Below are 27,352 nucleotides of genomic sequence, written 5' to 3'. Positions count from 1 at the left end.
TGGTAGGAAAGGAGCATAGAGTACCCCAGGTGCTCACTGGCCACCACCAGCCTCAACAATTCGGTTGTGCTCACATCCCTGCAGACAGAGAACTCGAGGAGCTATGAGGAGCTGAGCACACAGAAGGGAAGGGGTAACATTCCCCAAACACTGCAGCACACCTGGTCCAGGACAGACATAGACACCAATGTCCTCCCTTCCAAAGTGCCTGGCCAGGGGCACTGCCCCAGCTTGAAGTGGGACATGGGGGAAGATATGAGTGCTGTTGGCTTATCTGCAAACAGTCCTGTAGTCCATAGTCTGAACAGCTCTACAGAAATGCAGAGAGGTGTTGGGGTGGGAGAAGATGTTGGAACTGCTCTTATGTCAAAGCACCGCCCATGTAGACATTGCAGAGCTTGTTCTCTGGTGCTGCTTATGGTGATGCAGATTTTGCATGGGTGAAAACAGGGTTTAACTCACCATGGTGTTTCACACCACAGTAATAAACTGCAGCATCTTGGAAAGGAACATTTGCTGTTTCTAAGGGGGGTGTTTTATTTTCATAGACCATCACAGAAAATTGGTGATCACAAAACTTCTTATCCCCTGAAGATCCAGGACACATTCAAAGGAATTTTCCCAGAAGCTGGTGGTACCAGAAGAAATTCAAAGTCCTGTAACTGTCCTCAGTGGTGTTCTGGCAGGACAGAAGCACTGCCCAACTCTGGCTGACATCTGGGAGAAGAATTCCTTCTGGGGGCTGCCTCCAGTGACACCTGCCACACAGGCAGACGTACGTTCGCAAAGCAGCTTGCTTCTTTCTCCCATTTACTCCATGTTTATGACTGTGTTGGTCCTCAAACCTTTCTGTCTTTCACAGAAGGTCCAGATATGTTCCTTATCACCCCTCTGCATTTCTCCCTGATTTCGTCATTTTCTCAGCACAGGCTTCCACACACCCAATTAGAAACCTTGGGACACAACAGAAAGCTCATGAATATGCACACTTTAGTGGATTAGTAGGACACATGCTGGCAAAGCCGGGTGAAGATCATCTTTCTGAGCACCAAAATCCCAGCCTTTTGAAAGACTCTAAGCACACTGCATGATAAGGTGCTTTTGTCAGTGATATCCTGCAAATGGGGTGTGCATTACAGGGTGCCATTCAGGATGGGAAAGGCAAGCTAAGGCCCACTGACATCTTGCCTTTGCTTGTCTTGGCAGCAGAGGATGAAGAGTCTCAGTGACTTCCTGCACATCTTTCCTGGTTTCTCTCTCCAATCATAAGATTTTTTCTATAAAAGAGTATCTGCCCCTCCCTGCAGAGTGTATATTCTTTCGTGTGCTATCTGTTGATGGGAGGGCTTTTGAAAGCACAATGGTACTTTGTAATATTCAAAGCTTTCAGAAACATGGGTGTAGCATTCTTTTCTAAAGGTTCTGTGTTTCTCTTAGTTAAACATCTGTAATTCTGGAAGTAGCAGTTCAGTAATTCTCCACACACGAGTATCTGGAGACACAGGGGGGAAGATGATGAAGGAGAAAGGAAGGTATTTTAATAGATGAATGTATCAATTCCTGTAATAAGAGAATAGAGTCCTGATTTTGGTGAGTGGGCTTAGCACTGGCTGCAGCAGAACAGGCTGACAGGTTTGTAGAGCAGGGGTACATGCAGGCCCATCTGCAGCATTGTAGTGCACCTGTGCAGGATATGGGGAGAACTCAGTGCTCCCTACCTGCAGTTAGCATGGCACAAAGGAATAGGATCAGGATCAAGATTAGGAAATAAGTGGGGACAAAATCCTCAAGTTCAGAGCCTATGGGTAGAGAACTGTTGAGGAACAACCCCAGCACTGAAAATTAGACCTCGGGACCATGCCTTTCATTCCATCCTCTTGGCAGATCCACAATCTTTGCTCTGATTTTCATTTTGTTGGGTAATTTGTATCTGAAGTAAATAGGCCCTTTCATCACTGCACATCTAATTCTGCAGTAATATATTCTGTCAGCCAAGGCAATATTCTTCTTGTGCAAGGTGAGGTCTGCCCTGTAAAGAACAGACCCTCAGTCAAAATCCATCCAGACAGTGTATATCCTGTGGACAAAGCAGCTGTTGCTCTCTGCAGATCTGGTAGTACCCTACCAGAAGAAAAAGGGATTTTGTTTCAAGGATTTTGTGACAGGCTGCCTGACTGATGTGAAAACCTGGAGAGTGGTGATGGGAAGGAGTTGTTTTGGTGCAGCACCTGTAAAAGTCTGACAAGGATCCCACAGCTGCCCATATCAGCGTGATTGCCCACCATCCTCTGCTCACTGTTCTCCCTGATTTCTGCATTTCCCCCACCCTGTTGCCCATACTACAGAGTGACAAGGCCGACTAGCAGCTGCAGTGTAAAGGAAAGATGACACAGTAGTGAGTGCTTGATACTGGTGCGCAGCAATGTGCAGAGAGGCATGCCCTAGTGCTGGGAACCAGGGCTTCTGCAAAGCAGATGGGACAAGCAGTGCCTGGGTCAGAATGCTCTTCTGGCCTTGTTCTTTGGACTCCCAGGATGTAGTAGTGCTCCAGCACATCCCTGTGCCAGAGCCAGATGAGCCAGAGGGCACTGGACCACTGTTTGCCACCAGCAGCTGCCCTGACAGGTTCTGCACATCTTGGGACTCTCAAAAATTGCTCACAGTGAATATGGGCCCTTGGCCCAGGAGTAGATGGTAGCAGTAGATGTACTTGTTTGACTGTATGTTGGGGTGTGACCCAGTGTAGTTGATGAGTAAGGTAGTGTGTCCATGCTGGTCTTTGCCCAGAATGACAAGGTCATAGAGGTCTTTGATCATTTGCAAATAACCACACACACTCACTAGTAAAGTTGATTATGATTACTTATGGTTACTTAATAACATGCAAGGCTACAATATATACTTTGGAGTATCATTGATGCAATACTCATCAAACGAGACCCAGGAGTAGGACTAATTTAAGGCAAAGTCTTTCTCTTCATGGATAATCCATGGCATGGAGGCTGCCAGGCATCCGCAGACAGAAAATAGGAGTCCTCAGATTTGGGATGGCTAGCATTTTTCTGTTGGGCAGAGATACCAGCACAGATTCAGGGACACAGGAACAACTCCCCAGCCATGCACTGGTGATTCTCCAGAGCAGAGTGCAAGTATGAATTTTTGAACCTCCCTGCAGCAAACAGAAAGTCTTCCACAGTCTCAGGACAATGGAGCTTTCTCACATGCTGAGGGCTTAGCTGAAAGCTGTTGGGCAGAAATGAAAGTTTTCCTTCTCATGGTGTTTTGCCTTGCAGTTAAAGCCACAAGAGTAAAGGTCCCTGGTTTTTCATCATGGCCCCAAACTTTGTACAATTTGGACAATGCTCTCAGATTTGAATTTTGGGAGGTCCTCTGTGCAGCCAAGGGTTGGACTTGATAATCCTCATGGTTTCCTTCCAACTCAGGATGTTCTGTGATTCTGAGAAGAATAGGCATGTCTCCCATTGGAGGAGACTTCGACCCCTTTTAGGAATTTCTACGGAAGAGCTCCACCCACTTTTTTCACTCTTGGAAGGAGACCCAGATCTCGCTTCCCCCAGACGCCTCACTCCAGATGCACTCGCAGCTCTTCGATCTATTGTTGATAAAATTACTCTGCAAGCTGCACACTGAGTGCATCCGACTACTGCAATTGACCTTTTTATCCTCAATTCCTCCTTTCAACCATACGGCTTGTTAGCTCAATGGCTGCCTAAAAACCCTGATCCACTTGTCATTGTGGAATGGATCTTTCTGCCACATAAATTTTCAAAAACTATCACTACCCGAATTGAAATGGTTGCCATGCTTATCTCCAAAGGCCGTGATCGTCTTCTTGCTCTCAGTGCCCAAGACCTGTCAGTCATTTATGTTATTTTTGATCTCTGCCAATGGGACTTCGCCTTCACTCAATCAGATGCACTCCAGCACGCACTGGCTGGATATTTTGGCCAGATTACAACTCATTTCCCATCCCACAGACTCCTGCAAACCCTGCATTCATTCCCTCTGATCCCTGCTTCTAAGTTAGCACCTACCCCCTGCCTTCAGCCTTAACAGTTTTTACAGATGGGTCAGGTCGCACGGGCCGCGCAGTATCAGTATGGCAGGGAGAGAATGGGCGCTGGGAGGAGGATGTTTTCATTACGGAGGGATCAGCTCAGATTGTAGAATTAACTGCAGTTGTAGGGGTTTTTGAACGTTTTTTGCGACCCATTAGTATTGTTACTGACTGCTTATGTTGCAGGTATAGTGATGCGCATAGAAGGGGCTTACCTGGAGGAAGTCTCTAACCCTTGCTTGTTCGCACTATTACTGCGTTTACAAGAAGCAATTGGCAAACGTACACACCTTTATTTCATTCAGCACGTCCCATCCCACTCTTCATTACCAGGCCCAATTACAGAAGGCAATACTCGGGCGGACAAAACTCGCAGGGACCGTTGTGGTCCCAGACTGTTTTGGTCAAGCCCGCCTGTCACATGATTTTTACCATCAAAGTGCCCAAGCTCTGTGTTGTTCTTTTCAAATTACCAAGGAACAGGCCAAAGACATCATACAGTCCTGTCCTGATTGTCAACTTTTTTCCCCCACCGCATCTATCAGGGTTAATCCCAGAGGCCTACAGTCTCTAGAGCTGTGGCAATCTGATGTTACACATTTTTCCAAATTTGGTAAGCTTAAATATGTCCATGTTTCCATAGATACATTTTCCACCTGTATATCGCCGCATACGGGAGAGAAGGCCCAGGATATGAGCAGGCACTTTCTCACTGCCTTTTCAGTTCTTGGAGTCCCCCAAGTCATTAAAATGGACAGCGGTCCGGGTTACATTGCCCGTACCACTCAGTTATTCTTTCAACAATGGGGCATCCAGCATAAGACAGGTATACCTCACTCACCTAATGGGTCAGGCCATAATAGAATGGGCACATGCAGCTCTTAAAAATATGCTTATTAAACAGAAGAGAGGGAGTGGGGGCCTTACGCCTCAAGAAAGGCTTGCAAAGGCATTGTTATGTTCTGAATTTTTTAAACCGTTGGACTGAAGAAGGGCCACCTGTTTGTAGGCATTTCACACAGACCTTACAACACATACAGAAACAAAAGGCTTTGGTAATGGTCAAAAATCCAGATTCCCTGCAATGGGAAGGACCTTACCCATTACTAAAGTGGGGTAGAGGATATGCTTGTGTTTCCACAGGATCTGGCCCAAAGTGGACATCAGCAAGATGGGTCCACCCCACCTCTCCATCTGCTGCTGTTACCTGATTTCCTGCACATATACTGTCTGGCTCCCACCCCAACCTAAGCAACATCTGGGTCATCTTGGCAAACAAGACTGGACAGGATACCCTATGTCCTTTGGCAGCTTCTCCTGGAAATCCGTTTACAACCTGTCTGGTGGGCCAACTGTTAGACTCTTGGCCCGTCCCTGCGGAAGTGCGATCTGCAGTGCTTTCCAACACCAGCGCTGTTGTGGATCAGCGGGACGGTTGGGTGCCATACCTTCCTCCCATAATCCTGGAACCGCAGGAATTGGAATTACTGGGATCTGTTAAAATGGACTATTGCGTGTACTTTGATTAGGGGGGAAAAAATCAAACTCTTGGTCAGTGTGTTAATTCTACCTTAGCTGCACATAGAAATCATACAGCATGGTGTAACTATACTTCTCCTAATATTTCTCGATCTACTAACTGCACACTCAGCTTGCCCGCAGGTGTTTTTCTTATCTGCGGTGATAGGGCATGGCCCTCAATCCCCTCACATATAAAGGAAGACCTTGTTCTTTAGGTAGATTAACCTTGTTAACACCTAATACCACGATGATTTTGAAGTGCACTAAGTGCCCCAAACGCTTTTCAGGCTGATTGTAAAGATACAGTAGAGTTTTGGAACCCTGGAGCCGTTATAGCTGCTTCTGCTTTGGCCCCAGGAGTTGCCTCTGCCCAAGCCCTTACAACACTCAATAAGTTAAGGTGTTGGCTTGTGAAACAAATTAATGCTACTTCCTTATCCCTGAGTGGTTTGCTATTAGATGTAGATTCCGTCAGACATGCCACACTTCAGAATAGGGCAGCAATTGATTTCGTACTGCTTGCACAAGGCCGTGGCTGTGAGGATTTTGACGGTCTCTGTTGTATGAATCTTTCCGATCACTCTGAATCCATCCATAAAAGTATGCAGGATCTGCAAATTGCAGTCCAGAAATTTCAAGTGCAAGATGGATGGGATGTATTCGGGGGATTGCTTGGAGGCTTAGCTGGGTGCCTTCAAAGCTTGTTTAAAATCGCTGTTGTGGGCTTGATTGCCCTCCTTTGCATTTTAATTTGTATTCTTTGTCTTCTGCAATGTGTGCAAAAAATGATACAAGATGCAATGAATCGCGCGTTTTTTGTAAATAAAGAAGGGGGAGGTGAAGGGGACTGTGTGGAGCTCACTGGGGGTCCGTCCCCATGGGGATCCACGGTTAGCCTGACTCCCATGAGGCCATGGGCATCACAGGCCTGAACGGCAAAAGCAAGGTCTGCTTAGTTAGTGTGTTTGTTGCTGCTGCTGTGCTGAGGTGGCAGTCACGGGTGGTGATCTTTTACAATAGGGAACTGTACGCTTTGGTCAAGAAGAAACACTGGACCTAGAAACAAGAAATAAGATTAGATTTGGTTGCTTAGGGAGGCCTTGGAACTGTTGAGACTTGTATGCAAGAAATGTGCAATCATATATGTATATGTGTGTGTGTGCTGCTGTGTTGGGTGATTAATAATAGCAGATGTAGTAGAAGAATAATAAAGGACTTTCCTATGACAGAGGCCTCTGGTTGCTGAACTGTGACATCCCATAAAGAGCTCCCTTCCCTGACAGGAACAGTTAGCAGAGACAGTGCAAAGCACAACAGAAGGACAAGCAGGTCGATATGTCTTGTTAATACTCCCATGACCCAAAGTAGCAACCCTCAATAGCATTTTGATGGTTAGTCTCTCTCCTTAAACCCTTTACTCATTTCCCATGAGCTTGGACACATCTGTAAAAAACAAACAGTATTTCTTAATGACACTTGTCCCTGTTGCACAGGTTGGGTAGGCAGAGACAGCCTCACTATAAGCCCCATGTATTCTTGCTGGGCAGGCTGGGCTCAGAGCTACATGAGTGAGTGAGTGGTGGTGAGAGGCAGCTGCTTCTCAGAGCACCCACACCTTCCTGTACACAGCTGCATGCTGCAGGCATCAGCGTGTGCTCAGTGCACAGAAGTAGACAGCTCTGTGCTGAAACGTGACATCCCGCACGTGGAGAAGAACATGGGAGTTTTCCATAGAAAGCACAGAGGAGAACCTCCCAGAACTCATACGAGGCCTGAATGCATTTACCCACAGCAGCAGCTGAGGGGCCTGGGCCAGGTGCTGCTGGTACCAGTACATGTAGAAAACTGAGCTGCTGGTGGAGAAATTGCAGTGCAGACTTGTCTCGTGTTCTGTCTGAACGGCTGTTTCTTGTGGATACTGCAGCACAAAGTCCTTCTGTGCACGACCTGTAAAGCCAGAAAGACATTTCAGCACAGCTTGACTATATATCCATTCTCTCTCTCCCATGCATCTGTCATTGTGCCAACCTGCTCACTGTCTCCGCTCTACATTTCATTTTCACAGGCTGTAAAATCCTGAGCTAAGTATACATGCACTTTTCTTTTGCTACTCATACCCAATGCTGTCAGCTTACCTGTTTTATCACTCTAGGTTCTGAATCCATCTGTTCTGTCAATTCCTGAGCTGTATTAACCCTTTATTTCTTTTGGCAGAAGAGGTGAGCTATGTCCCACCTCACTTCGTGATTTCTTACTGTGAAATTTACCCCATGCTTCATCCTACATATTCTGTCTGTGCTTTGTCCTTGAGCCACATCTAAGTTCTTGTACGGACTCAGCCTTCTTTCCTGCTCTATCAAGGATTACACCCATCTCCACACAGACTAACAGCATTTTCTCCAGTACATCCAGGAGGACACAAGCTCCTATCTACTGTTCTGGTCTGTTCCCTAGTAGCAATCTTTCTTTCACCATACATACCTATGAATAGTGCATGTAAACTGCTAGGTATCTGCAAAAGAGAAGGCCAGAGACCTATTCATCTCCATACTGTCATCGCTGCTGACATCTGCCAGATTATTTGCTGTACCCATCTGCAGGTCCTGCTATACCTACAGAAAATATTTCCAGTTCTACCAGGAAGACAGCATTTGTACTTCCCCCCCCTCCAGAAATGATGGGGTGCTCTCTTGCCCCAGTCTTCCCCCTCAGAATATCACATCTCACCGAAGTCTGTCAGTCCCATCAAGGCTGTCAGAAAAAGCAGGACCATGTCACACTCTTGCCTTCACTGGGTATCACGCAGCGCTTGGAACGAGAGAGCTGAAGCTGGCAAGTTCTCAGCTTCTCTTTCTGCCAGCCATAAGCAGCCTCTAGACTTCAACAGCGGGGGTGGAGCAAAGCTCTCTCTGCTGCTCCAGAGGGGCACACCTCTTCCACAGCAAGGATCTCAAGAGTGAAGAGGAACTGGTGGTTAAAGCTCTCAAGAGAAAAATCAAATCAATCTGTCCTGTGGTGAGGGTTAGCTACGGTCAGGCACAGACTTTTCAGCACTGGGAGCCTCTTCCATGGAACGGAATGATTGCAGGGGACCTACAGAGGTCTTCAAGTGCCTTGTGTGGTCAGGCCATAGCTGAATTTGCTGGTTGTGAAGGTCACTTAGTCAGTGATAAGGTAAGAAGTCCCAAAAGTGACCGCTATGTACTTCCTTCACTTTGCCTTTCCTGATGCTCACAGCCAGTCCCAGCAAAGAGCAAGTGTCCTCAGTGAGCTACCCCTGCCATTCAAAACTCAGCCAGACTCAGATACCTGCACCTCTGCTGCCAATGGATAAGGGATTGCTTCTACTGCCCTTCTCCACTGCTCAGCTGTCAGGTATATGCACACATAGCCTCCTGATTCAACACGGGCTGCAGAAACCCCCTGACTCAGCTAAGCACTAAAGCTGAATATTTTTAATGCCTTCTCAAAGGCAGTGAGAACAGGTGCCCAGAAGCTCTTCTCTTGGAGGATCCTGCATGGATAAATTAGCACTGTGGCAAGAAATGAGTTAAAAAGAGGGGTCATTAGAATGAGCATCGAGTGATACTTGTTGTATTGTCAGGAAATCATCTCTATACTAAAGGTGCTGTGTTTGGGGCAAGACGAAACCCTGTTAAAAAAACTCATGCTCTTGGAAAGCAATCGCGAGCAGATCATTGAACACTGGGCTGGGTGGAAGTCTTCCAGCACCGCAGCGCCCCCTGCGGGCCGAGCTGTGCCGCCCCAAGCGGTTCGTGCCCGGCCGCAGCCCCGGCTTCGCTTCCGTGGGTCCACGGCGCAGTAATACAGCGCCGCGTCCCTAAGCCGGGGCCGGGCGAGCCGCAGGGCGCTGAAGCGGCGGTCTGCCGACACCGACAGCTGCCCCTCCGGGTCCGGCACCTCCTCGGAACCTTCATAAATGAACCCTATGAATGCGGGGCTCCGGCCCGGGAGCTGACGGTACCAGTAGATGATCTCGTTGGACTGAATGTCAGGGTGTGAGCAGGTGATGCTGATTGCGATGCCCTCGGTGGTCGCTGCCGACGGTTCCTGCTGCACCTGGGCTCTGCTCACAGCCACTGCCGAGAAGAAAACAAGAAAAACTCAGAAAATCCCCTTACTCCAGTAGAAAGGAGAGAGGTCAGAAAGAAGCCGCACGGACAGACATGAGCGCGGCCCCGGCCCCTGCAGCCACCAGCCCCGCAGTCCGGCCCCGCCGGCGGCAGCCCCGCGCACCGAGGAGCACTGCGGCCAACCCCGCCAGTCCCGCGGCCCGGCACTGCCGCATCCCGCCGCTCCGCCGCTCCGCCGCCCGCGCCGCGCTGTCCCCGCCAGCCCCGGCTCTGCTCCGTCCGCACCGCCCTCCGCCCCGCCGCCGCCGCCAGCTCCGCCCCGGGGTTGCGCCCTGCGCCGGCGGTACTCGGGCTTGCTGCGGGCTGCGAGTGCTTCGCGTCTGGAAAAGGACGCTGGGCTGCAGATCTCTGTGTGCACAGGGAAGCAGCACCGCCAGGAGAGCTGAGGGCCCCCCTTCCCCAGAGCTCCGCCTCCAGCACACACACCTCCTCCCTCCCTGGGGTTGTTGCACGGCCAAGGAAGCTCCCTGCACCAGGGTGTCCTGCACTGCACAGAGGTACAAGGCGCTGTCAGACAGCTCGACTTCTGCCAGCCGCAGCAGGCTGTATTTCCCGGTGGTGTTCAGCCACGTGGTGAAACGGCCGCTCTGCTTGGAGCCTGCTGCTGCCTGATATGTGACCAGCTGGGGAGCTTGGCCTTTCTTCTGCTGGTACCAAAACAAGCCATAAAAGTTAGCTGCCTGGTACGTGCAGGTGGTCTGGAAGGTGTTTCTCTCCTGCACTGTGACCTGTCCTTCTTGCTGGCTGACAATGGTCTGCCCCACAGCACCTGGAAGAAGAAAGCAAAGGTGAGCAGCTCTGCAGGGAAGGTTCCAGGCTGCCGACACGGAATGGATACAAAACAGCAGGAGAGAAGGCTCCCTGTCCTTTGTCCAGCAGAAAGCTGTTGAGGTCTGAGCATATGAAGGTGGTTTTGGAAGAGCTCTGAGCTTCTGATCCCGAGCAGATCCTGTGCTGTGCCCCTGCTGAGAGGAACATGGAACAGCTGTCATGGTTGTGCAGGGTGAGGGACCCATGGAGCTTTAGCAAAAAGATGCATCCTGCTTCTCCATCCCTGCCATCTTGGAGGGCTCCTCAGTCCCTCGGTGTACACAAAGCTGAGCTGAATGGTGACAAGTGTGATCTCTGGCTGTGCTGACAACCAGGAGAACACCAGAGGCTATGGCAGGAATGCACCAGGCAGCAGTCAGACTGGGACATCCCCTTAATGCTGTGTTTATGAGATGTTTAATGTCACTGCCGTGACTTTGACTGCTTCTTTTTCTTGGAAAGGATGAAATGTGGGACTGCAGGGATGGCTACGATCTCTGGAGGTGGCAGCAGATGGGCCAGAAGAGAATGGCAGTGAGAGAGAGAGAGAAGGAAAGAGAAAAGGAGGAGAGTGTCCTGAGTTCTGTCTTTTCCATCTTCCCAACAGCAGCAGTATCTTGAGAGAAGTGGTGCAAAGCCACAACAGTCAGTCAGTATTTGCCCAAGGTTTATTGTTACTCAGGAGCTGTTTGCCAGAAAGCCCAGTGAGGCTGGTGAGCGCTTCGTGGGGAGAAGATGGATGCCTTGACTAAAAGGCAGCACTTACCCAGCAGTTGTCCCAGGAAGGCAGTGAGGACGAGAGAGCTGCGGTGCATGCTGAGACCGAGCCTCCTGTTTGTGAGTGAGCAAGAGGCAGAAAACCACCTCCCAGCCCCAAGATGACAGAGCTGCCGGAAATGACTCTGCTGGCTGCACAGGCAGGGCACTCACTGCCATAGCAACACCCACAGGTAACAACACCAGTTCTCTTATAAGCCCGAAGCTCAGAGCCAAGCCCTGTTCCTCCTCTCTGGCTAATCCGGACTGCAGTTCCCCAGTGGAAGCACACAGCTTCACCCATTAGTTCTGCAAGCACTCCCACATTCATGCACCCCATTAATGTTAGCAGCGGCCCTCAGCACAGCTAATAGCCTTGTGTGGAGCCTGGCTTCTCTGGAGCAGTGATGATCCCAGCAGGTGTACTGACTTGAACTTTTTGTCCTTCCTGCTCTTGCTCCTTCCTGCCCTTGCTCCTCCCCACTCCCCCATTTCTCACACCTTTGATCCTTCCCCCTTCCTAAGCCTTCCTTAAAAGTTTTGCACACTCCCACAGGATCCTCTCAGACATTTCTGATCTTCGTTGTTATCTTTTCACTTGTCACTCAAAAAGCTCAGGCTCACCCACTTCAAAGCTACACCTGCAGTTCCCTGTTAGCCCATCAGTTAGGGGCTGAAGAGTTCTGGTCCCTCTCCTCGTCTCCCTTTTTCCTTAAAGATTTATGCTGTTGAGTTCTTTATCACCTTCCCCCTCCCCCCTCCCCTCCCTTTTATTTTTTTCTTTTTTGTAATTCCCTTTGAGTTGCCAAAGGAGTTGATTTACAGCCTTCATGAGCCTGTAGCCCTCACAGCCAACACACCTTGCAGTGGCCTCTGCTGAATCTGCTCTTGTTTGCAGGTTCCTTGAGGTGCTGAAAGCTGTCTATCCTCAGAGAAAACTGAGTGCCTTGAGTCAAAGATTTGGGGAGAAATCCCATCCTGAGTTCAGGCTTTGAAATGCCTCTCAGCAGCACCATCAGAAAGTCATGGCATTGAGTTTTCAGCACAGTTAAACAAAGGAAAAGGGAAAGTGATCAAATAAACAATCAGTTTCAAATGGAACACATGTACAAATACATATTCAGGCCTGTTGAAACTCCTTCTTGAATGAGTCCATTTCTGCCCTCTCTTTTACAAAGTATTTATTATTATTCGCTGTCTCAAATGTCCGTGTTCCCTGCAGGATTCCAAGTCCTCCCTCACAGATCTTAGGGTCCATCCCAGCATGAGGACAGACCTGAATTCCATCTCCAGGTGGGATCCAGACCATGGCTTTCTTATTCCAGCCAGACAGGAATGGTTTGTCTCATCCACCTTCCATACCTCTCAGAGATGCTTTTCTCTATGTGCCCCTCTTTCTCTTTCCCTTCTTCCATTTCCCTCTGTCCCATCTCTCTTTCTGACACATGCCCTGTCCTTACCTCAACCCTGACATGGAGTACAACCATCACACTTCAGAATCTGCATGGGATGCTGTAGAAATGTATTTGGGTATTGCACTGGACATGGGATGTTTAGGGGAAGGAAAACATTTAGGATTTAATCCTTTGCTCTGTGCTTCTGAAGCCTTTGAACATGGGCTTAAACAGCTGGGTCAGCTGGGGGAGCTACACAGATTTTCCCTGTGAGGATCTGGATCTCAGAGCCTCTTTCCAGAGGCGTTGTTGCACCTCTCACTAACCTCGGACATTCAACTGCTTAGAATAATGTTGCACATCTCTCTGAGTCGATCCATCTTGCAGTATGAACCTGGCATCTCTTGGGGTTGCAGTGCATCTACTCCGAGTTCTTATCTGATCTCCTCATCCTGATTATAGTTGTTGCAGTGCTTGTACAGAATAAAGGATTTTCCCGTCTCTGATGCTGCCCTGTCAGTGAGGATTCATAGTGCACAAGAATCTTGGAGATGACAGTCAGAACAGCTGACAAAACCAACCAAAGACTTTCCATGCCATCTGAGGTCATGCTCAGCAACAAAAGCTGAAGAAGAAAGACAGCGGGGATGTTTGGAGAGATGGTGATTGATTCTTCCCAAGAAACTGTTCTGCGTGGTGAGCCCTGCTTTCCTGGAAATGGCTGAACATGTGCCTGCATACATGCCTACTGATTAGATGTAGTGAATGAATTCATTGTTTTGGTTTACTTGCACGCTCGTCATTGAGCTCGCCTTACATACTATCTCAGCCCATGAGTTCTTGGTTCATGCATTTACCTTTCCCTATTCTCTCCTCCATTCCACCCAGTGACCCTGAGGCTGTGTGGAGCTGAGCTGCGTATGAGGGTTTAATGAAAAAGCAGTCCTGGACCTCACCTCCAAAGACCCCGAATCCTATCACATAAGCTCATGGTCTTAAAACAGAGCCACAGTGGGGACCACTGTGATCTCGACATGCCGTGTTCATGAAGGTGCGCAGCTGGAATCTCTTACTCTGGGATGCCGAGCAGTGCGAGGGACGCGTTCCGTGCCGGCACTGTCAGCTCGGCGGGGCCGGGAGAGAAGAGGCGGCCCGGCGGAAGGAGCGGCAGCGCCCCCTGCGGGCCCGGACGGCACTGCGCCGCCGCCCGCCCCGCCCGAAGCGGTTCTTGCTCTGCCGCAGCCCCGACTCCACGCCCCGTGGGTTCACGGCACAGTAATACACCGCCGCGTCCCCGAATCGGGGCCGGGCGAGCCACAGGGCGCTGGTGCGGCGGTCTGCGGACATCGATAGCCGCCCAGCCAACTCATGCAGCTCCTTGGAGCCTTGGTGGATGAACTCGATGAATGCGGGGCTCCTGCCCGGGAGCTGACGGTACCAGTAGATGTAATCATAAGACTGGATGTTGGGGTGTGAGCAGGTGATGTTGATACCGGTGCCTTCGCTGGTCCCTGCCGACGGCTTCTGCTGCACCTGGGCTCTGCTCACAGCCACTGCCGAGAAGAAAACAAGAAAAACTCAGAAAATCCTCTTACTCCAATAGAAAGGAGAGAGGCCAGAAAGAAGCCGCACGGACAGACATGAGCGCGGCCCCGGCCCCCCGCAGCCCCGCAGTCCGGCCCCGCCGGCGGCAGCCCCGCGCACCGAGGAGCACCGCAGCCAGCCCCGCCAGCCCCGCGGCCCGGCACTGCCGCATCCCGCCGCTCCGCCGCCCGCGCCGCGCTGCCCTCGCCAGCCCCGGCTCTGCTCCGCCCGCGCCGCCCTCCTCCCCGCCGCCGCCGCCGCCAGCTCCGCCCCGGGGCTGCGCTCTGCGCCGGCGGTACTCGGGCTTGCTGCGGGCTGCGAGTGCCGGGCGCCTGTGCGCGGCTAGCGGCACTCTGGCCTCCTCAGATCTACCTAAGCCATAACATCACTGACTTAGATATTTTCTGAGGTTCTTGGGGTTCTGCAGGTGTTCAAGGGTGCAATTTAATGACACTGCAAGGCCCCATCTCTGTCAGATTTTTCCTGAACCCCTCCACATTCCCTGCCATTCAGTATTCTCTGGGTTTGGGGAAGCTTCCTCCAGATAATGTAAATGGGGAGGAATACATTCAGGGAGATTGATAACATAATCAGCATGAATGTTCTAGATGGAGCATTTCAAAAACATATGGGAAACCAAGAGGAGAATCTAGAAGCCTGTTTAAACACTGTGTGGTCTATAAAATTAGTACTCCTTCTGGGATGTAACTTTCAGTGCTCAAACTATTCACATTGCATACGGGTACAGATGGGTGTCTCCACCAGTGCTTCTCATTTGTTTTATGTATATATATAACTGCAGAACAGAGAACGTCAGACTTAATAAGAAACCAGTACATTCTAAGAATTATAATTCTGACCATAATGGCATTTAATCCCTCATGCAACCCTTCTAAACTAAAGAACAGTTTCATACTTGTCATGGTGCCCATAATAATAATAATAATGATAATAATAAAATTTGGTGCAGTGCCCAAACTTGGCAGACCACTGCCTACAGTCTCGTCTTTCTGTGAAGGTCAGAGCATCAGAGCTCTCTAATGAAGAGCTGTGGTTCTCCATATGGCACTCTAATAAATCTCTTGTGTGTGGTTGGTTAAAAAGTTTGGTTTCATTTCCCCTCCAGTGCATCCAAAAAATGCCGTGGTTTGGCCTGGTCTGGCCTAGTCCAGTGACAGAGGGACAAGATGAGCCACGGTCCCATGCCCTGGGAAAAGGGGAAGGGGGCAAGGGGTGGTAGGGAAATGGGCCTAGATAAGAAAAAGCAGTGGTCACAACCTAAGGAAAAAATTAACTTGCTAAAAAAGATAGTGAATTGTGAGATAATGCAATATAATCCAGTGTCATTGGAATCGAAGATAATAAATCACATAAATGAAAGAGGGTGTCTGAGAGCAAGGGCCTTACTCTAATGTTGTAGGTGAGACAGCCAGGGAGCACACAGAGCCAAGGTGGGCAAAAGCAGAACAGTCTCGTGACTCCCAATCAGTTTTGTCTTTCCCTCTGAATGGAAAATGGAAAAAGAATAATAAAGTCTTCTGGGAGCTGCAATTTGCTCTTCTCTTCTGAGAACAGAACTGCAGCATTGAATCTTTAGCTCCCAGCAGGCTACATGATGCTATGATGCGGAATACTGATAACAAACCACAAAACCACAACATGAGGCCAACCTGAACGGAGCAGAGTGGGGGAGCATTTCCACAGGGGCTTGGCAAATGCACAAGAAAACTTGCACCACCTACTCTCTACTTGGGGATTTTAGGTGGAGCCTGAGGAATAGAATTCTTGCTGAAGTGATGTACCAGCACCATTATGTTCTCTAGAAATGCCCTCCCAGGCAAGGTCCAGCCTGCTGGGAGTTGGGAAAAGTCAGAGGACAAGGATGAATTTTGCATGGTTCTGCCAGGCTGAAGCAAGTCTCTGATCTCTTCCAGTCCCTGCTGCGCAGAACAGCATACAACTCAAAATGGACCACATGCCCTCTTGGTAAAAATGGTCTTGTCTCCAGGGAGGAGAATTCCAGGGTGTAGAGGAGAGTTTCAGGGTGTGATCTCTTTTATCACCTTGTCTTTCCTCTCAAGCCCCTGAATTCAGCCCCTCCTGTAAGAGGATTCTCTGCAGATCTATGAGCGCTCAGAGGAAGCAGCACTGCCAGGAGAGAGCTGGGTACCCCTTCCATTGCCCCTCAAATGGACCTAATCTCAAGGAAGGGAGGGAAAAGAAAGCTCTGCTAGTGCTGGCATGCAGAAGGAAATGAGCATTCAGTGCATGCTCTATTACTTGTGTCAGACAAAACAGAGGCTGGCAGAACACCAAAGTGGGATGAGAGGCTCCTGCATCCAATTTGAGCTGTCGTCTGTGAGTATCTTGCCGAGCCAAAAAAATTATATTTGAAGAACAGAAAAAGGCTTCTGCAATGATATGTGAAACACTGGGCCCACACAGATCAGTGTGGACAGGCAAAGGGACAAGAATGTTTGGTAAGAGAGAAGGACTGGAAGGAGGTCTGAGATGATTGAGATGGTCTTCTCTGCCTCATATTTTCTTTTCTAGCATTAACAGCATCATGAGAAAACTGGTGGAAAAAGCAAGGCATGATCTAATGCTTCCCAGCATTTTTTTTCCCAATAATTCAAGAGCAGTTTTTGGAGGAGAGAATTTGATAGGGAAAGAGTCTCCAGGAGAGAAGAAACATGTCATCAGCTAAAGTCAGTGATTGCTTCAGGCAGTGAGGATGAGATATCTGAGGTGCGTGCTGAGACTGATCCTTCTGCACGTGTCAGAGAGCCTCAGAAAAACACACATCTCCACCAAGAGCCCTAAGAGAACAAAGCTGCAGAGCTGCAGGAAACGACTTGGCAAAGAGACCAAAAGAATAAATTGAGGAGGAGAATATGCTTGTCCTTAGCATGGCTGGTGTTGGGGTCCTCCCTCCTTCAGCTGTTATACGTGTCTCTTCCTCAGCCTAAATCTTCACAGCTTGGAGATGTGGTGACTCTGGAGCACCCATGCCAGGGAGGCTGTGTTCCTGATCTGAGCTTCCAGTGGAGTCCTCCCATCCGTTGCAATAAATATCTGCTCTTTAGTACTTGCCTAATGGACACTGTAGAGTTTCTGATGTTTTGCCCCACTTACCCACTCCTCAGGACTCCAGTTATTTGGAAATTGTAGCTTTTCTTATGGGAACAGATGTCCCCCCCATATTTATACCACCTCTCCCTTTTCCTTCCTCCATCACCTGGCAACAGTATAATTTCGCCAGGTCCCCAGAAAGAGGCAAGGAACCCTGCAGTAAAGCAGCCCCAGGTGTCTGTCCGTGGTTGGTTGGAGCGGGCCAATGTGCAACTGAAGTGAGGAACTAGGCTCCAACAAGGGCTGTAGAGTCTCTAAAGGACTTCATCAAATCTCTGTAAGAGAATAATAATGTTAAAAAGAAGAAGAATAAAAACATACTCTGAACTATATGTTAGAAAAAAATACTGCAGAGCTATCTCATCCCATCTCAAAGTCTGCTTTCTTAAAAGATCATTGGGAAGAAATTAAAAAAAAAAAATCCCTTCCACACATAAACCTGTTGTAATCTCTGTTTGTCCACTTCTTCTTTCCAGCCTTTAACAAATATAGAAAATGCAACTGTTCTTACTCTTCTTCCTTCCCACTGAATCTTAGAATTATTTGAGTTGGGCAGGACTAGTAGAATTGGTTCATTCAGATTCTAAACTTGGAGATTTCATTAGATGAGGATTGACAGCAATATGACCAGAATATCTTGGACATTTCCAAGACTGGAGACAATTCCTGGACCACCTACTGCACTGCCTAAGGATTTTCAGGGTTAGAAGAAAGAAAAAGAGTTTCCAATAGCTCATCTGAACTTACATGGCTCTAAATGGTATGATTATCATCCGATCACTGTGCACTTCTGAGAAGAACTTACTTCCATCTTTTCCACATCCTTTGTGTTTCTACAACACAAAGGTTTCTTTCCTTTGTGTGTTTCTTTCCTTCCTGTGGTTTCTTTCCTTCTTTCTTTTTGTGAGGAAACAGGTCTGTGAGTTTTTCTCAAAATACCTTCACTTGTGGCAGAAAGCAAGCCTAGATACCGTGTGTTTTACACCAAGGGTGTACTGATTATTTTGGGATCTCATTAAGAGAGGTGAGGAAATTCAAGGCTAATTAACTGACTTCTTGAGAAAAGATAATCAGAAGGCGCTCTGCTGGCTCAGTTGCTTCCATTTCTCTTCTTTTTTGTCTTAGTAAAAATACCACGATTACAGGTGTTGCCTGGACATTCTTGGAATGCTTGGGCTACTTTTCCTGCCATTCAAAAGATGCCTTTACTGGGGAATGGGAATGGCATAATATATAATACAGCAGTGTAGGAAGCCAGTGCACAGATGTACTGGTTTTATCAGTGCTCCGTATCATCGTGCAGAAGGATACTGGGTGCGGAGGCACAGTGCAGTGCAGAGCTGTACTTCTGTTCCTGTGCTCTCAAGCAGTTCAATTGAGTTCTGACACTCCAAGGAAACTACTATCCCATGAACCTCCACTGTTCCCTACGTGATCTCTGAGTCTGAGTTGAGAGCATTCTGGGTTCCAACAGCATGGTCACAGCCTTTCTCTCTCTCTCTCTCTCATTTGAGTTATTAATCGTAACTCTCTTTCATATTTTTACTGCTCATAGTAAACTTGTTATCTCTCCTTATCTTAATCGGGTCTTTCTATTTCCTTCTCTCTGAAAGAGGGGAGAAAGGAAATCCCTTTCCCTGTCACACATGAAACTGTGACAACAGCCCCCATCATTAGTTACAAAGTTACGTATTCAAGAGGGACTTGTCAGAAAATAATCACAGCTACAAAGGATGCCTCTTCGTATGGGGCAGATTAGGCCCATTGAAAAGGGTAGCCAGCTCCTTTCTCTCTCATCCCCTATTCTTACCTCCTTGTAGGCAATATGGTGAGTGTGAGGCCCCACCTTGTACCCCTCATTCTCCATAAGGAGTTTTCAGCTCAATGGACATCTCAGTTCAATGGACCTCACAACTGCTATCAGCTTTGTTCCGTGCCAAATCTTGGGACTGCTTGTCTTGAAGAAAACTGGGAGATCTGGCATGGAGAGAGGCTGGACCTGTGCCAATCTAGGGTCTTAGTGGTAGCTATTTAGGACCTAGTGGTACTTTTTGGGTCCTGGCACTACATGTGCCTTTGTTCCCTCATGGTGTGGTGCCAAAGTGGTCCTCATCCATCTCCTGCTTCCTCCAGCTCTGCTCTCCTAACTGCATCTCTGACATCAAGAAGTGTGCTGAGACCAGTGCCTGCCATGCCAACCCTGCAGCCCAAAACCTCTGAACTGCAGCTCAAAAGATCCCAGTGTCAAGCAGTACCAGAACTCCACCACTGCTATCAAGCTCTCATCTGCAGTGTTGATCCTGCCTGACACAATTCTCAGTTTCTTCCCACAGGCACTGTTCTGGGATCCTGCACCTCCACTGCTGCTGGCAGCATCCTCAGCTGCCAGGGAGTGCCAGTCACCCCCTGGGCCTACACTGTCTCCTCAGTAAAGATGATGGACATTGTTGCAAAGACCCTCAGGATCTCACAACATGGCAATGGAAAGAACAATCTTCGAGCTGTTGTTCTTCTAGGAGTAGCTAAACATCTTTGGCTTGCTATGCAAAGACACAGGAAGAGGCTACCTTGGTTTCTACAACAAAATGCCGCATGTCTACAATTTCTCTCTTCTACTCACTCTTACTCTCACTTCTCTTTACAGTATCTATCTATCTATCTATCTATCTATCTATCTATCTATCTATATTTATATATATATATTTCCCACAAAGATCTCTTTTTGATACACCTACAAACTGTCTGGACTAACCAAATTGCCTGCCATTCTGGCCATACATCCAGACCCCTCTGACCAGCAGCTGCAATGAGCCCTGTGTCAGGCAGTGCCAGAACTCCACCATTGCCATTGAGCCCTCTCCCGTGGTGGTGACCCTGCTTGGACCCATCCTCAGCTCCTTCCCGCAGAACACCGTTGTGGGCTCCTCCACCTCCGCTGCTGTTGGCAGCATCCTCAGCTCTGAGGGCGTGCCCATCACCTCGGGGGGCTTTGACTTGTCCGGCTTGGGCAGCCGCTCCTGTGGCAGAAGGTGCCCGCCCTGCTGAAGCCGCTGGTCCCGGAGAAATTCTTCCATAAACAGCAAATATGGTGCTGGATCAAGAAGGAATCTTCAAGACCCTGCTTTTAGAATACTTGATCACCCTCAGCTGCTCTAGGAAATCACAGAATCACAGAATTGTAGGGGTAGGAAGGGACCTGCGAAGATCATCAGGTCCAACCCCCTGCCAAAGCAGTTCCCTACACCGGGTCGCACAAGTCGGTGTCCAGGTGGGTCTTGAACATCTCCAGAGAAGGAGACTGCATGACTTCCCTGGGCAGCCTGTTCCAGTGCTCCATCACTTCACCTAAGGAAGTTTTTATGTGGAGCATCCTATGCTGCATTTTCTGGCTGTTCCCCCTTGTCCTGTCTCTACACACTGCTGAAAACAGTCTGGCATCGCCACTCTGCCCCCCACACCTCAGATATTTATAGACCTGGATCAGGACTGGATGGAAAGGGAAGTCTGGGCTTTTGGAAAGCCTGGTTCGTGTCTCAGCTTTCTATTCCTCCACCTACCTCTTTCTACTGTTTTTCTCCAATTTATTTGCTTGTTTTTTTTTTATTTTTTTTTATTTTTTTTATTTTTCTCCTACTCTCTTCTGAACTCTGAAGATCCCCAGAACCAAACCAACCTCTGCTGGAAAGGCAGGCACATGTCCTGCATGAATTCCATCAGGAAATCAAGCGAATCCTGATCTGTGGAGCCTCTGCTCCACTGTGGGTTGGTCTCTTCTCACCGGTGACAGGATGAGGGGAAATGGCCTTGAGTTGTGCCAGGAAGGTTTAGGCTGGAAGAATTTTTTTACAGAAAGAGTTTTTATGCACTGGGATTGGTTCCCCAGGGAGGTGATTGAGTCACCATCCCTGAAAGACCATCTGGATGTGGAACATGATTTAGTGGAGGATTGTTAGGGTAGCTAGTTAGTTAGTTAGTAGAACTAGGGTAGTGTGATTAGGTTGCAGTTGGACATGATGATTTGAGGGTCTTTTCTAACCAAGCAATTCTATGATTCTGTGATTCCCACTGTGTATGGCCTCCAGAGATGCTCAGGGAGATTGGCTGTAAGATGAGTGTTTAAGAAAACCAGTCTCAGTTCCCAGAAGAGTGGGAAGTTGTGACATCCTGAAGAGGCTCCTCTCTTGGGCACTAGATGTGCTCACTGGCCTTTGCCTTGCCGTGTTTCTTCCAACAACGACCCTCACACATCCAGCAAAGAGAGAACAAAGACATTGCTGTACTCACAGGAAAAACTAGGAGTGTGTGGGAGGCTACGGAGGCAAACCGCCCTGCAGGCTCCCAAGAACAGAGCTCCACCTGCTCTCATCACTGTGACAGAGGGGAAGAATGTGAAGATGGAAGTTGGAATAAAATAGTGTGGATGTCCCTCTGCTGTCAAACACAGCAAGTACTATCAGTTGTGCTGTCCTACTCACTTCGGACATAACTGTCTGACTCAAACTGGCCTCAGTCAGTGGCTGCTATGGGTGCAGCGCTCGTTTCTGTCGAGAACTCAGGGCGGCGCACCCCGGTCAGGATGGAGTTTGGCGGCCATGCAGGCAGCGCCCCCTGCGGGCCCGGACGGCACTGTGCCCCCGCCCCGCCCCAAGCGGTTCGTGCCCGGCCGCAGCCCCGGCTCGTCTCCCCGTGCTAGCAACACGCAGTAATACAGCGCCGCGTCCCCGAGCCGGGGCCGGGCGAGCTGCAGGACGCTGGAGCGGCGGTCTGCCGACACCCACAGCTGCCCCTCCGGGTCCGGCACCTGCTTGAAGCCTTTAACGGCGCTGACGATTAATGCGGGTCCTCGGCCCGGGAGCTGACGGTACCAGTAGATGATCTCGTTGGACTGTATGTTGGGGTGTGAGCAGGTGATGTTGACGCCTGTGCCCTCTCTGGTCTCTGCCGCCGGCTCCTGCTGCACCTGAGCTCTGCTCACAGCCGCTGCCGAGAAGAGAAGCAGCAGCAAACTCAGAAAATCCATTTTCTTCCACAGAAATTTCATGCAGGAGGAGAGAGAGGTGCACGAGGTCAGAAAGATGCCAATCGTACAGAGGCGTTCGCGACCCGTCCCCCCGCAGCCCCGCAGTCCGGCCCCGCTGGCGTCAGCCCCGCGCACCCAGCAGCACCGCGGCCAGCCCCGCCAGCCCCGCGGCCCGGCACTGCCGCATCCCGCCGCTCCGCCGCCCGCGCCGCGCTGCCCCCGCCAGCCCCGGCTCTGCTCCGCCCGCGCCGCCTCCTCCCTGCCGCCGCCGCCAGCTCCGCCCCGGGCTGCTCCAAACCACCTCGCTGTCTTTCGGATGTCATGTAATGGCATCTAGAGACATCTGCTCCAAGGCACACACCTGATCAAGGAGTGAATGAAGTACAATTGGCCAGACTTCCCTGAATTCCCTTTCTCAGTCTTTCTAAAGATTTTTTTGATGCATGTTGTTCTTTCCTAGTGATGGCTGCCATCACCCAAGCGTCATGACCCCTGATAGCGAAGGAGAGCAGCATCACTACATCTATCAACAAAAACTGTTGGAGGCTTGGCATCTCATCTCAAGGGCACAAGTATGTCCAACTGGATTATATTCTCCATAACGTTTTGTTCCTTCACAGGGTTAAATATATCAATTCCCATGGATTCTATGAATGAAATTCAGGGGCCTTGTAGGTCTGTCTAGATGACTTGTTATGAAAATGGAGGAAAAAGAAGGGTAAATTATGTTAGGCATTTTCTTCTCACTGTTTCCCTCTTCTCATGTTGCCAAGCACATACAATCTCCTTAGCTTTCTTTTTGCTGCAAGAATGGACTTACAGACGCTTTTCTCACTCTTCTTCCCTGTTAAGTAACTCAGGCTGAGCTGTGTGTTCCTTACTGCATCTTTGCACGGGCAGCAGTCTCAGGGTTACTCACAGTTAGCCTGCCACTTTTTGTGTATTTTCTCTTTTTAAATTTTATTTCATTTTTTTTCTCTTCAGCTCAGAGAGGAGCTCCGTGTGACTGCATGCTGGTGTCTCTTAAATACGCTTGGATATGGATTGGGCTTGTCTTGTGCTTTGAGGAGGCTGCCTTCAAAGATTAGCCAGCTCTCCAGCATTTTCCCCTCCAGGGCAGTTTCCATCTTCTGCCACATGTCTTCCTAAGGAGCCTGAGATGACTCTTTTGAAGCTCATGATTGCAATTCTGCCCTTGGTCAGTCCTCTCAGGATCTTAAGATGCACAGACTCATGGTCACTGCAGTGAAGGCTGTCCTTTCTTCATACCATATTCAAGAGTTTCTCCTTGTTTGTGAGGAAGAGTTCCAATAAACAGTTTCTCTTAATCACTCCATCAGCTATCTGGATTATAAATGTTGTCTCCCTTTGATTTCAGAAATCTCCAGAATTCCTGGTGTCCAGCCATTCTGCCCCTGAGGCAGAATGGGGTGGTTAAAGTCACCGCTGTCTGGAAGCAGGCTCACATGGAAGAGCTGCATGGGATGGTAACACTGATATGCAGACAAGCCCTGGGAGTCCCTCTGCAGCATCCCAGGTGGTAATCCCTGCCAAGGAAAACAAACACAAGACTTCAGCAAATTGGAGAATCCACTATCCAAGGGAGATGTCTCCTTAATTCTCACACACCTTTTCTTCTTCCTGTAGTCATAGGGTTTGAGTTCAGCCACTTCTGATGAGCCACTGCAATGGATTGCTTGTTGTCCCCAGTGCCCAGGGGGCTGTGCCTCTTCTGAAGCTGCATGTCTGTGACTAAAACAAGGGCCTCTTTCCTGTTCCAGGATGTCACCATCTTCCAGCCTCAACCATCCTGACTGCCTCTCTTTATGGCCTTTTTGCCATGGCACCTGCTGTGCCTTCCTTGTCTTGTGTTGTTGCTTGAAGTACAGCTGAGCACCTGAGAAGCACAGTGCCAACTGTTTACATGCTACTTCGGCCCGGTTCTGTTACTAGTGAGGCAGGGGTCCACGCAGACCCACACCCTGGTAAAGAGAAAAAGGGAAAAGGGGGAAAAGGGCAGAGAGATGGGATGAAAAACAAAGCAGTGGGAACAATCTGTGTAGAAACAACCTAGTTTACCAAATAAGATATCAGAACACAAGATATCACACTGCAGTACAATATAATACAATATACTTAGAATTGTAGGTAATAAATCAAATAAAAAGCCAAAGGCCTTACTCTGATGCTGTGACGAGATGGCACATGCAACAGAGATGAGATGACTGAAAAGGGGGCAAGTGATTTGTGGATGGTTGTTATCTTTTCCATCTGAACGGAAAACAGAAACACAAAAAACCAAAGCCTTCTGGGGTATGTAGTACGTAGTTCTTCTAAGAAGCAGGTACCTGAAACTATTCACGATCTATGGAACTGGAGCATTATCTCCTGTTTAAACTGGGAGTGACCCTGTGCTGCACTGCATGATGTTATGACAATAACCAAACAATCATAAACACATGACAAAACTTCTTTCCCCCTGGGTCAGGAAACAGGAAGGTCTTAAGGAAGCGGATGGGTGCTGGGAATTGATGGGAGGCTTCAGAGAAATAGTAGATCCGGACTGCTGGCACTAATCAGCTAAACACAAACACTCCAGCCTTCCCTAGATCTCTTCAGACGATGAGGTACCCAGGCTGCAACAGCTCCTGACATCAGTACACAGAGGGAAAAAAATGGGCCTTGGGACTTATTGGGCATGTGCACATGGTCAGGCCAATTCTGTGTACATAGGTCCAACAATTCCTCCAGATGACAGCTGAATGAGAAAGAGAACTGAAACCCAGCAGTCCAGCCCACCTACCTGGACTTTTGATCACATGAGACCATTGGAGTGAGTTGGGATGGAGAAAAAGAGGCTTCCACTTTGCTGCATCCTTGAGTTTATCCCTATGTGGACTATAAACCTGCACAGAGATGGCCTTGGAGAACAATTTTGCACTCCATCAGCCCCCTAGGCACTGGAGGGTGGATCTCTTAAAGCTGAGGAATAAATCCTTAGTTATAGAATCATGGAATATCACCAAGGTTGGGAAAGACCTCTGAGGTCATCCAGTCCAGCCACCTACATACAATGGAAAGAATTCCTGTTTGTAGAAGTTGTTGGAACTAGACGATCTTTCAGGACTCTTCACACACAAATTATTCTATGAATCTGTGACATTTTTTTGTGAACTGGCAGATTGCACAGAGAATGCACAAAATGAAACTGTCAAAAACAGTTTTCTAGAGGACAGTGCTACATGGCATAGGGTTAAATCCCAGCAGAAAACTCACACGGTGGAAAGTCAAATCAAATGGCCATCAGAGTGAGCTGAGGAAGCAGATAAAGAGAAGGACGAGGCACATCCTCATGTACAGTAAGCCTTGGGTATCCAGCTGGTGCTCTCAGGAGCTTATCCTGAGAATGACACTCCAAAGAGCTCCACTGCAGAGAACAAGGTTGATGTCACTTGCCTGCTCTGGACCCATCCAGCACTAAAGCTGAGTCATCTGCCTCACCAGTGCAATCCTGCCCTACAAATCTTTGGGCCTTTCATTGCAGCACTTCAAAGAATCCTTCATTGGAGAATGGACACAGGAAAAATCTGGAAATGAAAAAGCAGCACAGTAAACCAAAACTCAGCAGGGATGGCTCGCATTCACTGTGTGCTTGTCATAAAATTATTGCCTGTTCCAGTGATGCTTCTTGGCTTGTAGCAATGAAGGACCAGTATAAAAGGCAGCCCAGATCCCAGCTCTGCCATCCTCTTCTCTTGTCTCCTTCTCATTGGGAACCAGGTAAGTGTGAAGCCCTCTCTCCTCCTCCTCTTGCAAAGTCAGATTATGCCTCAAGAGTCAATCAGATAGTGGAGGTTCTTGCTATGGGAGACCATGGACAGGATAAGGTGCGCATAGAGAATGATTGGAACAGCTCACACGGCTTTAGATTTATACAGCCTGTGAGAGTCTCCCTGGGTCACACTGCTCTTTGTAGAGCCATGGCACAATGAAGGGATGTGACCTGCTGTCCCAAGCCACCTTCTCCATCCTTAGCAGTTTCCTTGGCTCCTTTGTGAGAGGCTATCCAGGCTGCCCCTCACATATTCTCATTTCCTTCTACATTCTATCCCTCTCTCCCAGGTGCACCTCCAGTCCCAAGACATGTCCTGCTACACCCAGTGTGTGCCATGCCGGCCCTGCGGCCCAACCCCTCTGGCCAGCAGCTGCAATGAGCCCTGTGTCAGGCAGTGCCAGAGCTCTAATGTTGTCATTGAGCCCTTTCCCGTGGTGGTGACCCTGCCTGGACCCATCCTCAGCTCCTTCCCGCAGAACACCGTTGTGGGCTCCTCCACCTCCGCTGCTGTTGGCAGCATCCTCAGCTCTGAGGGCGTGCCCATCACCTCGGGGGGCTTTGACTTGTCCGGCTTGGGCAGCCGCTCCTGTGGCAGAAGGTGCCCGCCCTACTGAAGCCACTGGTCCCGAAGAAATTCTTCCATGAGCCACGAACATGGTGCTGGATCAAGAAGGAATCTTCAAGCCCCTGCATTCAGAATCCCTGACCATCCTCAGCTACTCTAGGAAGTACTGGCAGGAAGAGGCATGCCTGGGCTTCCAGTAAAGCTGGCTGATGCCTGATCCTCTGCTTCCATTCCTCTCCCCACCTACCTACATCTTTCTCCCTTTTTTCTTTCTCTCTCTACTTTTTTTTTTTTTTTTTTTTTTTTTTTCCCCTGTGCCCCTCTGATATGTGAGGTTCCCCAGAACGATCTCATCCAGTGCTGGAAAACAAGGCGTATGTCTTGCATGAACTCAGTCTTTGAACTTAAACATGGGATCAGGCAAATCCTGCACTGTGAAGCCTCCTCTGAGGGTGATTTCATTTTCCTCTGTAAACATTCATTAAAGATTTCTGCATCTCATT

At 49.0% G+C, this 27,352-nt stretch overlaps 1 protein-coding gene and 1 pseudogene across 2 annotated transcripts in view; one reads left to right on the top strand and one right to left on the bottom strand.

Annotated features, from left to right (window-relative positions):
* LOC306955858 (T cell receptor alpha chain MC.7.G5-like) overlaps positions 1–27,352 on the bottom strand; it is a gene marked incomplete at both ends in the record, with an annotated part of 212,385 nt that overhangs the window by 113,670 nt on the left and 71,363 nt on the right. The window lies entirely within an intron of this gene.
* Positions 25,072–26,898, top strand: LOC306955708 (feather beta keratin pseudogene; annotated as a pseudogene). Its single transcript has 3 exons — positions 25,072–25,076; positions 26,157–26,229; positions 26,572–26,898. The product of its transcript is annotated as a feather beta keratin pseudogene (transcript).

The sequence above is a fragment of the Tetrao urogallus genome (genome assembly GCF_951394365.1).
Source record: "Tetrao urogallus genome assembly, chromosome: 26".
In the NCBI taxonomy this organism is placed as follows: Eukaryota; Metazoa; Chordata; class Aves; order Galliformes; family Phasianidae; genus Tetrao; species Tetrao urogallus.
Note: the sequence above shows the minus strand (reverse complement) of the source record. Positions and strands in the feature narration are given on the sequence as shown.